This window comes from Dipodomys spectabilis, unplaced genomic scaffold (assembly GCF_019054845.1).
Source record: "Dipodomys spectabilis isolate Male_0828 unplaced genomic scaffold, ASM1905484v1 ptg000288l, whole genome shotgun sequence".
Lineage (NCBI taxonomy): Eukaryota > Metazoa > Chordata > Mammalia > Rodentia > Heteromyidae > Dipodomys > Dipodomys spectabilis.
The window spans coordinates 551,422-566,144 of record NW_024870965.1 but is presented as its reverse complement, the minus strand read 5'-3'; the positions used below and the strand labels follow the sequence as shown (position 1 = coordinate 566,144).

At 48.7% G+C, this 14,723-nt stretch overlaps 1 protein-coding gene across 1 annotated transcript in view; it reads left to right on the top strand.

The window, feature by feature from the left end:
• The window catches only part of Pkp1 (plakophilin 1), a 43,314-nt gene extending 42,688 nt beyond the window's left edge, over positions 1-626 (top strand). Inside the window, exon 14 of the mRNA XM_042701262.1 lies at positions 522-626. The gene's annotated coding sequence lies outside the window, so the exon portion shown is untranslated. The remainder of the gene's footprint in view (positions 1-521) is intronic.
• Positions 627-14,723: the final 14,097 nt, after the last annotated feature.

Here is a 14,723-nt window from a genome sequence, read left to right as displayed (position 1 = left end):
GAGATTCGATTCAGCAGTTTTGTTTTGTTTTGCTTTGGTACAGGTACTGGGGCTTGAACTCAGGGCCTTGAGCTCTCACTTGGCTCTTTTTGCTTAAGGCTTGAGCTCTACCACTTGAGCCACACCTCCCTTTCCAGGTTAATTGGAGATAGGAGCCTCTGTGCTTTTTCTGTCCAGGCTGACTGTGAACTATGATCCTCAGATCTCAGCCTCCTAAGTTGCTAGGATTCCAGGCATGAGCCATTGGAGTCCAGCCTAGTTTCAGCAGACTCTTAATTAGTGTGGCTGATGCTTTGTGCATAGCGGTGGTAGAGGTCTGGAACAGAGGTGTTAAGACAAAGCTGGCCACCTTTTTAACCCATCCTGAGTAACCATCAATCGTGTTAAGGATGACCCTGACTCCAGTCTCAGGCCAGAGCACAGGTGTGAGTAAGATAGAGTAGTAATACACGTAGAAAACATCTCACTACAGCTTAACAGTTGTTTTTTTCTTCCCTTTCCCCCCCCCCCCGCCCCCCCAGAAAGATACAACCCAGCTGAGAAGACTTGGGCCTCGATGATGGGTTATTCTCTCCAGCCTGTGCAGTATTTGAAAAAGTTCAAATGCAACCAAGAGCGAACCTGAAAACTGTTGATGATGGAAATATTTTTAGATTCTTTTTTTTTCCTTGGGGGAACTGGCAAAAGAGGGGGGTTGGGGAGGTTGGGAGGGGACTTTCTTGAGTTAAAGGGGCTTAATCTGATGTCAATACTTCCTTCTCTAAGATACAGTATATATATATGTGTATAATGTAAGTGTGCAAGTGCACTTGTGTGTGTGCATGTGTGTGCATGTGTGTGCGTGAGTCTAACAGCATAACCATGAACTATAAAAGCTGGGTGTGCTGTTCCATTGTAGCTCATGGGGCAGAGCAAAGGACTTTACACGTCTCTCCCTTAAGACAAGGGCCACAGGTGTTTTCTAATTAGCTGGAAATACATTGTGTCGGGGCTGGCTGTGCCATCCCCCATATAGCGGGGTGGGGGGGGGAGTGCAGGGAAGATAGCCATGGCAGGGGCTAATGTCCCCCCTTTGAGGTCCCTTAGCAGTCAGGGAGGTTGGCTGGGGTGTTACAGCTCAGTGCATCTTGTGGGAACATCTCTTGCATCTGACAATGCTGCCCTTCCCACAGTGCCACGAGGTCTGGGTTGGGCAGGGTGTGGACTATGGAGACAGCAGGGGAGTCTCGGTGCTCAGCTATGTGAGGGCAGAGAGATGGGCTGACTTTCTCTTGAGCTGTGCCATGCACAGCAGAGTCAACCTGCAGAGCCCTTCCTTCAGGGAACCTGCAAACATCTGGCTGCAGGAAACAAAGGTAAAAACGGTGCTTGAAGTCCAAGTGCTGTCCATGGGGCTGAACAGTGGAGTGAAGAACAGGCTGAGGCTGGAAATCTTCCTACTGCCGTTTCCAGTGAAACTGGGGAGGGGCGTTGGAAGTTACCCAGCTGCTTCCTGCCAAGTCTGCAGTCAGGAAAGGAAGGGTCTGGGGTCCCTCCCCAGTTAAGGCACCAATTAGCCCAGATCTCAGCCAGGAGCTACCCAGATTCCTTCTCCTGAACTTCAGCCATCCTTTCCCCATTCTGCTTTTGCAAAATCTGTAAGAGCTGGAATAACAGATCCATCAGGGCCATCCTCCAAGACCCCAGACTGTGCATCTCAAATAAGCAGCAGCAGCAGGCTTCTGGGAACTCGGTAAGAAGGCCTCTCAGTGCTAACAGCCCTTCAGATGGGGTGGACAGAGCAGCTCTGGGCTTCTTTATTCAGCCTGGCGTGGGTGGTGTTGGGTAGATATTGACTGCCTGGCCATGCCCTTCTCTAGAGAGACACAGGATGCCTTCCTCCCCTCTGCACGACACCCAGCTCACCCTACTTTACCTGCCAGCTGTAGAATTAAAGCTTCTGGACTCAGGAGGGCGTATTGAGAGATGCAGCCATCATGGAAGACGCTGTCCACTGAGAGGTGCCCCAAGCCCCCTCACCAGATGTGTGCTGGCACTGTGGGTCTGGAACAGCTGCCCCAGATTTAGCTCGTCGTGGAAGGTCTACTCCTGGCTTGCCTCACCCTCTCGTGGGGCTACGTGGGAGCCTGTCCCATCAAGATGTCTTGGGCATAGGACATCACCAGGACCTGTAGCAATCCATTTCTGGCTTGCAGAGTATCACTCAGTGCCAGCCAGTGCTATAAGCACTTAAGATACACCAAGAAAGCAGCCCATACTCTGTCTTCACATAGCTTACCTTCTCCTGTGAGGATGGACATTCAGACCTTAGGATGGACATTCAGACCTTAGTCTAAGAGAAGGTACAGAATAGTCAAAGCAAGAGAGTAACAAATCAACACAAATGGAACTGTTATAAGCCCAGGGCACCCCTCCCCCCTGCCCCAAGCATAGTCCTCACTTCCCACACCCCCTCTGTCCTCCACACAGGATGAAGAGCTGGTCTGGGGAAAGGGGATACCCTTTGTTTTGAGAGTGAGGCAGCTGCTCAAATGAGGCCAGCATGGACAGTTAGGTCAGGCCTGATTGTAGGAGCCATTCTCGTGCCTTCTCATGCTGGCCAGGTGGGCTGGTCACCCAGGCTTTTGACCCTTGGGAATGATGCCAGGATTTCCTGTGCCTAAGACAAATCAGCCATTGGCCACCAGCACTCTCTCCAATGGGGCCAGTCCGGCCACCCAAGGCTACACTTCTCCTAGGAACCCAGGGGGTGCAGGTGCCCTTCTCTGGTTCCCTCAGTGCCCTGCGAGGATGGCTGTGGCTGGGAGCTGCCTAGGGAGCCTCTCTCCAGCCCACCACCACTCTTGCTTCATGTTTGTATAAGAACCTGTGCTGGCCAGGCCCAGTTTCCCTGTATGATATACCATGTCATGTACTTGCTTGTGTGTGTGTGTGTGTGTGTGTGTGTGTGTGTGTGTGTGTGTGTGTGTGGTGGAAATAGAGAAAATCAATAAATTGCTAGCAATTCTTTGAAATCTTTCAAGCTGTGGATTATTGTTTTCAAGCAGAGATTATTATTCCTGCCAAGATCCCCTCCTGAGAACCCCATGCTCAGGCAAGAATGGAGAAAGTCACATGAGAACAGAGGACATGAAATCGTCATAGCTACTTTCCCTTCCTCCTTAGCCACGTGAGCCTCACCACACCTCTGCGATGCTGGTATTGCTGTCCTGTTCTAACAAATAAGTAAAGTGTAGCATAGGGTGGAGGCAAATAGGCCAAATGCCACCCAGCTTGTAAATGGAAAAGCCACCAATGCACCTTGCAGGTCACGGAGCTTCAAAGGTGATGTCCAAGGACCTGGACTCTGCCCACCAGGCTCTGTCTGTGGCAGAGGCAGAAGGCTCAAAAATGCCAAGCATGTGGAGGACTGCAGCCTCAAGAGACCCATGAGGGGGTAACACGTGCATGGAGAGCCTCCCAGGACACGCGGCAAATTCCAGGGGTGGCATGGGAGCAACTGCTGTGCCATCTGTGAGAGCCAGGGCCCCTGGGTGGAGAAGCACTGGGGAGAGTGTTGTCCAGACTGGAGGCTGGAGACTGGAGGCCTCTAACAGCCCATGCCCTGGTCTCCTGCGACATTGTGACATTTAGCAAAGGCCAGAGAGGCCAGGGAAGAAGACCTGCACCACAGCTCAGGAGGGCTAGCTGTGCCTCAGACCTATAGATACACTAGGGCTGAGACTTCTGGAAATTGATGTGTGTGTGTGTGTGTGTGTGTGAGAGAGAGAGAGAGAGAGAGGGAGAGAGAGAGAGAGAGAGTAGTCCTGGGGCTTGAACTCAGGGCTTGAGCACTTGTCTCTGTGCTTTTTTTTGCTCATGGCTGGCACTCTACTACTTGAGCCATAGTCCCACTTCCAGCTTTTTGCTCATTAATTGCAGACTTTCTTGTTCCGGCTGGCTTCAAACCACAAAGCTCAGATCTTAGTCTTCTTCCTGAATAGCCAGGATTACGGGCATGACCCACCAGTGCCCAGCCCTGGAAGGAAATGTTTTGAGACTTGAAAACTATGTTTAAGTTGCAAAATGTGAGCTCAAATTACAAATTCAAAATCAACACAAGCTTTCATCAAAGTACAGCTCACAAGCATATAGCCAGTGACTCACACCTGTAATCCTAGCTATTTAGGTGATTAAGACCTTCCAGGTCACAGTTTGAAGAAAGTCTAAACAGAAAAGTTTGAGAGTCTAGTGTCTACTTCCAACTAACCACCAAAAAGCTGGGCTGGAGGTGCCGATCAGGTAGTAGAACACCAATGTAAACAAACCCAGAGAGGATAAGGACCCTGAGTTTACACCCTGTTAACAGCAAATATAAATATGTATATATATATATATATATATATATATATGTGTGTGTGTGTGTGTGTGTGTGTGTATGGAGAGAGAGGGAAAAAGACACATATATGCATATGGAGATGAGAAAGAGACACAGAGAAAGAGAGAGAGAGGCCAAGAAATACACTATTTAAAATGTGTGCAGTTCTGACTCATTTCAGCTTGAACAGTACCCAGAGCAAGAAGCAGGATATGACCACCACCCAAGCCCTTCTCAAGACCCCACAAGGACATTCTGAACCCACCATTCTGAACATATTTTTATAGTTCTGCCCATTTTGACTTCACATAAAGGGAGCCAATAGCAAGCCATTTCTCTGGAGGGGACTGGTTCTTTTTTTTTTGTCAGTCATGGGCCTGAACTCTGGGCCTGGGCGCTGTCCCTTTGACTCCACCACTTGAGCCACAGAGCCACTTCCAACCTTTTCTGAGTAGTTTATTGGAGATAAGAGTCTCATGGACTTCGAACCATGATCCTCAGATCTCAGCCTCCTGAGAAGCTCAGATTATAGGCATGAGCCACTGGTGCCCAGCTGAGACTCTTATGTCCAACTAACAAGCAAAAAGCTAGAAGGGGAACTCAGCTAAAGTGGTAGAGAATCAACCCTCAGTGAAAAAGCCAACTGTTAGTGCAAAGCCCTGAGTTTAAGCTCCAGTCTCAGCGCACATGTGTGCGTGCACACACACACATACACACAGAGAAGAAAATAGATCTTAGGTAGAATATATGTTCCTTTAATGTGTAGGATTGTCAAAGGGCTACAAAGACCTGGCTCCTGGCCAGGAGGGTGACAAGTCCCTCTAAGATGGGCCAGTAGACACGGGAGGGGATGGGTCCAGGAGATCCAGGCTGTGGCAAGTAAAAGACCTTATGAACCTTGAGGCAGGGTCTCCCAACACCCATGAGCCTGAGCCCCCATGGGATCTGAGCCTGGAAGTCATTTCTTCCCATTCTCTTTGCAACTCTGCTAACCTAGAACTCAACTCCCACATTGAGCCTAGGTATCAGATATTAGAACTCAGTTGATCAGATATTAGAACTATGGTTGGAGAAGAGTGGCCAGTTGTTCAGACTAGCAAGGGCCTTTGGTCCTGAGTGCCCACAATAACTCCTTTCAACCTCAAAGCTTAGGATGTTTGTATCCTGCTGTGACCCATACTCCCCTTTAACCAGGCAGCACAGGGAATTCCAATTTACAGATGAGAAAACTAAGACACAAAGAGAGAAAGCATCTTGACTAATGCCCCACAGTAAGTTCACAGCAGAACCAAGCCTGGGTGCAGAGCCCCTGTGTCCCTGCCAAAGAGCTAGAACAGACAGCAATGACAGCTGCAGAGCAGACACTGTGCATGCTCAGGTATCTAGTGAATCCACTGCCTTCGCATCAGAGGATGTGTGGTATGAAATATGGTTGTTGTGCGGACATGCCGACAAAAAAAAGGTTCTGATTCACAGAATATTGGCCCTGCGCAGGTTTTTCTTACCCACTTTGCTACCCCACAATGGCAGGCACCGAGTGGGTGAAGGGTATTTAACTGGAGTTTTTCCAGATAGACGTAATGAGGTAAGAGTAGCGTAAAGGAGTTAAGGTATATGGAAGGAATGATGATAGCTAGACCATGAAGCTGACTAGGAAAGTGAGAACGGGAGGAGGCTGAAGATTAAAATAAAGGTTGTAGAAAGTACGGACAATAGGAATGAGCTGTCCGAAGGTAACGGTCACACAGAGCGCTGCGTGAAATGATGGCTTGGAGTTGTTGGCATGGACACAACAAAGTTGGCCAACCACAGGAATGAATGGCTAAGGGAAGATAAAGGACCGATCTCCAGAAGAGGAAATCAAGGAATGGAGACCCTAAACCTGAGCAGGATGTTAGAACCACCAAGACTGTCCCAGACAGAACTAGTGATACTGAAATACTGCGACCCCTGGATTAGGTCCTTTGTCTCTATCGTCTTAAAGAATGAGTCCATAAACACCAAGGGAAGAAATAAGCTAGCAAACATTTATTGGGTAGAGAGGAAGATAAGCAGAAGTCCCACTAGACAGGAGGAGTCCCAAGGGAGGGCCTACATTGGGCAGGGACAGGGGTTCATAAAGTGTCTCTAGGAAAAAGCTATGACTCTCCAGATCACCAGACAGCCTGTGGCCAATATCAGTCCCCAGACCCAACCAGAGGCTCCACGCAGCCTGCAAGAGCTCTCCGTGTATTTTTAGCCCCTCTAACTGGATGTCTGTCCTGGCACACACCCCTGGGGTCCAACCAGATTGTGTTCTGAGCAAGTATTCCCGGGGGCAATAGGCCCTGTCGTGATGCCATTCACCCACATTCGTGACGGCTCAAGGCCCTGCGATGAGATGTCTAGGGGCCACCCATGGGCAGGGTTGCAGAACCTCTATGAGAAGAAGTCTTTGCCCTGATTGCCCAACCAGGCTCTTCACTCTCACTAGTATTGAGAAAAGGACAGCAGACTGGAGCTGAGGTCCTCATTGAGATGAGGGAAGTGTCTGGAGGGTTTATCAGTGACCACTGAAGGGACAGCAGGGCCGTAGTGTGACCATGTGTGACATTTGTTTGGCTAAACCAAGGTAAGTCTCCATGACAGTACCAGACTTCCTTCCGGCCTGTACTCTGCTTTACAAGTAGCCTGTCCACGCACAAACAGCAGCTGGTGATGGAGAAGGGCTCTCCTCCATCTCTAATACGCAGATGGCCCAAGAGCAAACTGAGCATCGATGCTGTCTCCTTTTCCTGAGCTCACCAGGTCCCCTAGAAGCACCACAAACCCCAGGCCTTGGCCCTATCTGGTCCTCACTCCCTGGCCTGACAGAGGAACCAACAGCATAGCATTCCTGAAGTTTCCCACACCCTCCTCTGCTCAGCCTTCTCCACCACACTTGTGCCCCTACCAGCGGGAGGCCAGGGCTGAAGAAGCTGTGAGTCAGGCTGTCAGAACAAGCTTTGCCAGTTCCACCTTCTATCTAACCAGAATGTCAGCAAAAGCCAGGACAGGGTTTGGTTAGGAATCCCTGTCACCACACAATCTCCAGACAGGCAAGGCACATGGAGCTGCTCACCTAAGCCACCAAGCACGCCGCTTGTCGGTCCTCCTGTCCTCCTCAGGGACCTTCCTTTCCAGTGGCCTCCAGCTCACAGGAAGTTTCTTTCCTGCCAGGATTAGGCAGCGGTACTTGAGCACACAGAGTATTTGAGACTTGAAATAAAAGCAGAGCCCCAGCTGGATGTAGAGGCTCAAGCCTACAACCCTAGCTATGTGGGACGTAGAAATCAAGGGATCATAGTTCATGGCCAGCTTGGGGTTAAAGGTTCTAGAGACTCCATCTCACACCTGGAGCACACACCTGTGGTCCCAGCTACAGGAGAAGCACAATGGCTTAGCACCGTGGTGCACACCTGTCATTCCAGCAAAATGGGAAAACACAAATGTAAGACTCATAGTCCAGACTGGCCAAGGAATAATGCAAGACCTTACCTTGAAAATACCCGAGGCAGAAGGGGGCTGGGGTCTGGCTCAAGTGGGAGGTCACCCGCCTTGCAAGTGTAAGGCCCTGAGTTTAATCCCCAGTATTGCCTTTAAAAAATTAATAAGGAAGCCCCCAGTGCACAAAGAACTAGAGGTCGGTAAAGACGACCTGCCTCATAGATCCTGACTAAGGCATCCTGTCTTCCCAGCCCAGCCTTGCCAGCACCAGACTAGCTTCTCACTTGGAAAATGGCACAGAAATCTCAGCAACCAAAGGATGTCACATAAGAATCACAGGAATTGTGGGAGGGGGACAGGTGGGAATTGGAGTAGTATATTCCAACCTCAGTTATTTCCATGGAGTGTTCATAGGAGACCATGGTGGTTTCATTATTGGAAACGTTGGTCTAAATAAAGTTAGCCAGTTTTCTCTACCCATAATTCTCAGAAACTTCCATTCTCAGGAGGCAGAGAAAGGAAGAGAAAATGATGGCCAGAAAAGGCCCAGAGCTCTCCTGAACTTATGTCACTGCAAAACACTACCTAGCAAAACACGCATGTGCAGCAAGCCATCTGAGTGGCAGGACTTGGATGGAAGACTCTGGAGTCCCCGGCTGAGTGTCTTCTGGAACGTGGCAATAGTAAAGCAGTTGTTCACTGCCAGGAAAAGCCTATTTTCTACCGACCTTGTGAAGTGGACGAGGCCTTGCAGGGGAAATTCTGGCACTCTGTAGAAGTAGGGTGCAGGTGTTAGGCTGGAGCAGGCTCTCTCCTTGTTTATAGAACTTGAAATGTTCTTCCTCTGTCTCTGGACAGGCTGGTACCAGCTGACACCAGTTCCTAGGCTCTCTTTTGAAGGATTGGAAGGTCATGAGGACAAGGAGAATGCAGTACAGTGTCCAGTGGATTCCTGGAGATCCTGTTACAAGGCGGATTCTGAGTTCCGTGTGTCTGCATGCTCCGTGCTCCCAGGCAACACTGCCCTGCTTCCGCTCCAAGTGGCAAGGTTAAAGCTGATCTGGGAAGGCTTCCCGGATGGGAAGACCTATGAGAGAAGAACCGTGCCAGGCGCTGGTGGCTCACATTTGTAATCCTAGCTATTCAGGAGGCTGAGATCTGAGGATCGAGGTTCAAAGCCAGCCCAGGCAGGAATGTCCATGAGACTCTTATCTCCAATTCACTACCAGAAAACTGGAAGTGGTGCTGTGGCTCAAATGGTAGAGCACTAGCCATGAGCTAAAGAGCTCAAGGACAATGCCCAGGCCCAGAGTTCAAGCCCCACGACTGACAAAAAGAAAAGAAAAGAAAAGAGAGGAGCCACTTGGAAGGAAAAGAGAAAAAAGAAGAGCTAGACTGCAGGATGATAGGAAGTGGGCAGGGTATGAGTGAGATGGATTTGCAGGGACGGGGAAATAACGAAGCCTGAGCATTGGGGAGCCTAGATGTCTTCTAAGAGACACTAGGGACTGAACTCTATGCTTAGTGACAATATGTAAGAACACTAGCAAAAAGCACAGAAGAAGAGGAGGAGGAGGAGGAGGAGGAGGAGGGGAGGGGGAGGAGGAGGAGGAGGAGGGGAGGAGGAGGAGGAGGGGGAGGGGGAGGAGGAGGGGAGGAGGGGGAGGAGGAGGAGGGGAGGAGGAGGAGGAGGAGGGGGAGGAGGAGGAGGAGGAGGGGGAGGAGGGGGAGGAGGGGGAGGAGGGGGAGGAGGAGGAAAGGGAAGAGGATGATGGATGTGGTTAGTGGGGTTCTGGTCCCTCTGCCATCCTGTGGGAGGGGGGGGCGTCCTAGGCGCCTTCCCAGCCCGTCCTGCCCCTGGTCTGCTGCACACAGCCAGCAGGCGAGGCAGTGCGGGCTGACTCACCCAGCCAGGCCCATATTCCCATGACCAGCAGGCCTCAGGCTTACCTCAGCCAAGGAAAGGGTGGGAAGGAGCAGCCCAGCCAAACCACCCCCTGTCTTGGCAGTGTAGGAGAACCTAAACTGTGGGGGGCAGAAGGGGGGGAACCTGGGAAGAAAATGGTAGTGGGTGAGCCCCACAATGTAGGAAAAGGAGTAGAGAAAGCCGGGGCACACGCTCTGCCCCTAGCATCCCAATGCCAACAGCAAAAGCTCACATGCCTCTACTGTGAGCCTGGCACAGTTCCGAGCACTGCTATTTACCTAAGCTCTCTTAATCCCCACAACAACCTGGTGAGGTCACTGCTAATGTCATCCTCATTGTGAAGAGGAAGAAATAAGAGCCACAGCAGCCCGTTCATGGTGGAACTGGGAATGACCGCAGGGAGGTGGGAAACAGAGTTCGTGTTCTTACTTTTCAGAAGCAGATTCTGGTGTGCATGCGACTTCTCTCTCCCAGCTTGCCCTCCCCCCCATCAGCAGGATGCAGAACACACTGCTGGTGGCCAGGCAGTATGAGGAGCGGCAAGGCAGCTGAATCTCTCCCTTATGAAAACCACTCACAACCGTTTGTTCAGACGGCCACAGTCCTTGGCCTCTCTCCCAGCTGAACCACTTCAGAGTATCATATATCCAATGGTCCCAAACCACTCTGTTCATCTTTCTGAAAAGCAAGATTATCTCTCTGCCTTCCTTAGAACTCTATGTGTATGCAACTTACTCAATAAAAGAATCCAACCCAGGCTGGGTGCAGTGGTTCATAGTTGTAATTCTAGCTAGTTGGGTGACAGGGATTGGGAAAGTCGTGGTTCAAGGCCAGCCAGGGCAGCAAGTTCACAAGTCCTCATCTCAACCAACAAAACCTGAGCGCAAGGCTATACATGTGTCGTCTCAGCTATATGGGAAGTGTACACAGGAGGAGCTTCCAGGGTCCTAGGATGCAAGGATGGGGCTGGAGGGAAAGTATGGGCAAGGGGCTTACATGCTCCTTGAAAGCATTGTTCTTTTTCCATATCTGATTTCGGGAACTCCATCTCAGTATGCTCCCTCCCTCCCTCCTTCCCTCCCTCCCTCTCTCTCTCTCTCTCTCTCCCTCCCTCCCTCCCTCCCTCCCTCTCTCCCTCCCTCTCTCTCTCTCTCCCTCCCTCCCTCTCTCCCTCTCTCTCTCTCCCTCTCTCTTTCTCTCCCCCTCCCCTGCTCATTCTTTCTCTCTCTCTTCCCTCCTCTTCCCACCACCTGCCTGTCACCAGCTTGCCCCATCAAGTAACTGCCTCTTGTGCAGTCTTCTTGTATCTCCTCTGGCCCTCCTCCAAAACTAAATTACACTAAAACACAAACCAGTGTGCTCTCCCTTTACTCAGGTCACCTGAGGTCTGCCATGATCCGCTCCCTACCTCTCAGACTCTTCTCCCACCTCTCCTGCAGCCTTTCTGGCCTCATCTTGATCCCTTGACCACATAACACTCTGCACCTGCCAGCATCCTCTCTACTTTTCCTCGGGCTCACATCTAAGAATATAGCTCAGCTTCTGCATGGAAACCAATCCAACTCTCAGTTTAAATCTTATCCCCACAGGCCTTCCTCTTTGCCTCTAATTTCTTTATACAACTTGATACATGGTCACATACACACAGTTGTGTGTTGATAACTTTCTAGCTGTTCATTGGTTGACCGTTTAATATCTTCCTCTTTCAAGCTTTGATGCTTTGGAATATAGCACCTGATACATCTCCCGAGTCTATAAAAGTACAGATTAGTCTTAGTCTATCCTTTGATATAACTTGATAACCATCTATAGTACCTCTTGTCATAGAGTAGGTGCTCAATAAATATGTGTTGAATTTATAGAAAGGCTGAATTAATGAATCAATAAGTCTTTCAAAAAGCAACATTGACAATCAAGCAGGTTCGATGCTTACGTTGATGCCATCTGAGAGAGGTAAATATATAATTATTTCAAGTTGTCCTTATAAAGCAATCATTGTTTTGCTCTGTTACAGTGCTTTGACAGCTGCCAGAGACAATACAATTCCATGTGACTCTTTAGTCATACATTTTCATTCCTTCACTATTTGCTATTCAAAGATCAGACCCTGGGCAATATACTCTAATGTTGGAATGAATTTCTCCTACACTCATTCAACATGTTTAGAAAGAGCACTGGGGGTCTATGGATGAGCAAGCCTGGGTCCCAGGGCCCAGGAAAGTGCTCAGCCCAGACGGGAGAAGAGATGGGGAATTCAACAGCTGTGATAGAATGAGATGAGGGCCATTATAATTCACCAGCCAGTCGATCCAAATGAAGAGCAGTGGTAACACCTTAGATCCTTAACCCAAGGCTGCCCAGAGTTGTCAAAATTTGGCAGTAGGTAGATGTATGCATTTCACATGTTTTCATGTAGAAATGACTGATGTATGTACATTCTGCATCATATAACCAGAAATTCAAATATTTGTTAACTAGAATACAAAGTATTCTAGTATCTTGAAAACAGGCTTTTTTCATCAGATATATGACTTAAGTTAATAGAAAATGTGCCATGCAAGAAAAATAGAAAGCCTACAGAATGGGAGAATATATTTACTAGCTATGCATCAGACAAGGGCCTCATAGCTAAACTATACTTAGAGCTGAAAAAATTAAACTCCCCAAAAACAAATCCTCAAAGAAACAACAACCCAATTAGTAAATGGGCTAAAGACTTAAAGGGAGACTTCTTAGAAGACAAAGTAAGAATGGTCAAAAGACACATGATAGACAATAGACACATCTCTGGCCATAAAAGAAATGCAAATCAAAACACATTGAGAATCCACTTCACCCAGTTAGAATGGCCATTATCAAGAAAACTAACAATAATGGGGGCAGGGGAGATGCTGGTGGGGATGTGGCCAAAAGGGAATGCTACTACTCTGTTGATGGGAATGTAAACTTGTTCAACCACTCTGGAAAGCAGTATGGAGGTTCCTTAAAAGACTAAACATAGAGCTTCCCTATGATCCAACAATTCCACTCCTGGGCATTTATCTAAGGCCACACTAAAGCTCAACCATGTTCATTGCAACATTTCTGACCATAGCCAAGATATGGAATCAATCCAGATTCCCCTCAGTGGACGAGTGGATCAAGAAAATGTGGTATATATTCACAGTGGAATTCTATGCTTCCATCAGAAAGAATGATATTGCCCCATTCATAAGGAAATAGAAAGACTTGGAAAAAATTATATGAAGCAAAATAAGCCACACCCAAAGAAACATAGGTTGCATGGTTTCCCTCATTTGTAATTAGAATGTGCCTATAAATCTACAAGTAAACATAATAGATAGTAAAAAACAAAAAAAAAAAATTACACTTGGCCATGACAAATTAAACAGGACTCTAAAGACAGTGCTACCAAAGGAGGATATTCTTAGGAAAGGATCACCAAGGCTCAATAGCTATTTGCATATGATCATATAAAATGATGCTTATTGAAATGAACTCCAAGAAATGGAAGTAGAGGTTTTTATTTTACTTTTTGTGGGTTTTTTTCCTTTTGGCACTGTTTTTGATTTCTGTACCTTTTGTCTTATATGTAAGTTTATCCAATTTGGGGAGAGTGAGGGGGAGCCCAGAAACGGTGGAACCAAGGGTAAACTAATTTAACAGTGAGATTCTATGACACTCTGTTGATAATGAACTACACAACTTGCCTGGGAGAGCGGTCAGGAGAGAAAAAACAGGGAGAGACCAAGGGAAGAGGTGACACTGTTCAAAGTCTCCTTATGTAAGTGCAGCCCCTTTGTACTTCACCTTAACAATAAAAATTAAGAGAAAATGTGCCATGCAAAGTGTGTGTGTGTGTGTGTGTGTGTGTGTGTGTGTGTGTGTGTGTGTACCAGAACTGGGGCTTTGTTGCTCAAGGCTGGCTTTGAACCACAATCCTCGGATCTCAACCTCCTAAGATCTCATCCTTCCTGAGTAGCTAGGACTACAGGCATGAGCCACTGTCACCCAGCCATGCAATAATGTTAAAATCATGATAAAAGAAATCCTGATCCTGTCCTCTCTGACCTGAGATGAGTCACCTAACTTCTCTGAGCCTCAGTTTCCTTACATGTAAAATGGATTTATAACTGTAGGGCCTCACTTGGCATGCTTCCGTAATTAGAGAGTGCCTAGCACTGTGCCTGACACACAATAGGTCCCTATGGTACGAGGCGGGTGGATATCACTCATTAGTAATGTCTATCGGTTAGAAGCAACGTCATGTCCTGGCACTGCCTCGCCTTGGCCTGAGTCAGTAAAGGATGTGGGACCAGTGGAGACTCAGAGTCAAACTCAAAGGGGGAGAGGGGAGGGACTTCATTTTGTTCATTTTACCCAAGTAGAGATGAATTCTTCTTCATCCTAGCCAATCCGCATCCCAGTTGCTGGTGTCTTCTGGGAATTGGCAAGGTACAGGTGGAGGGGGGAGGGGAGAGGGCAAGATGAGACAGTTCACCCTCACCAGGCCTCCCCCCACCTGCAAGACCAGCGCAACCTCAGCAGATGCCAACCTGGAGATCTCCCCACCTCTTGGCCCCACCCACCACCCTCCTCAAGAGCAGCCCAGCCTGGTCCAGTTTCCTTCAGATTTCCACTGTCTGCATCTGACCTTATAGGGGAAACTGCTTTGGGGCTGGGCTGGGCTACTGTGACCACACCGGAGCCATCCCATTGGGTGGGGTAGGGTGGGGTTTTGGCACACCCTCCCCCTACTCCATATCCGTCCCCACCTGAGTTCTTTGCATAAGTGTAGAAACATTTTTCTCCTGAGTCTTCAATTGAGAGCAATTCAAATTCCTGTAGCTGTAGGGGTGGGAGCAGGTGGGTGGGGCTGACGCTGTGGAGCAGCGCCTGGGAGGAAGGCCCGGGCTGGGCATCTGGAGCTGATTTCTGAGAATCCTCACCCACAGGAAATAGGTCCTCAATGTG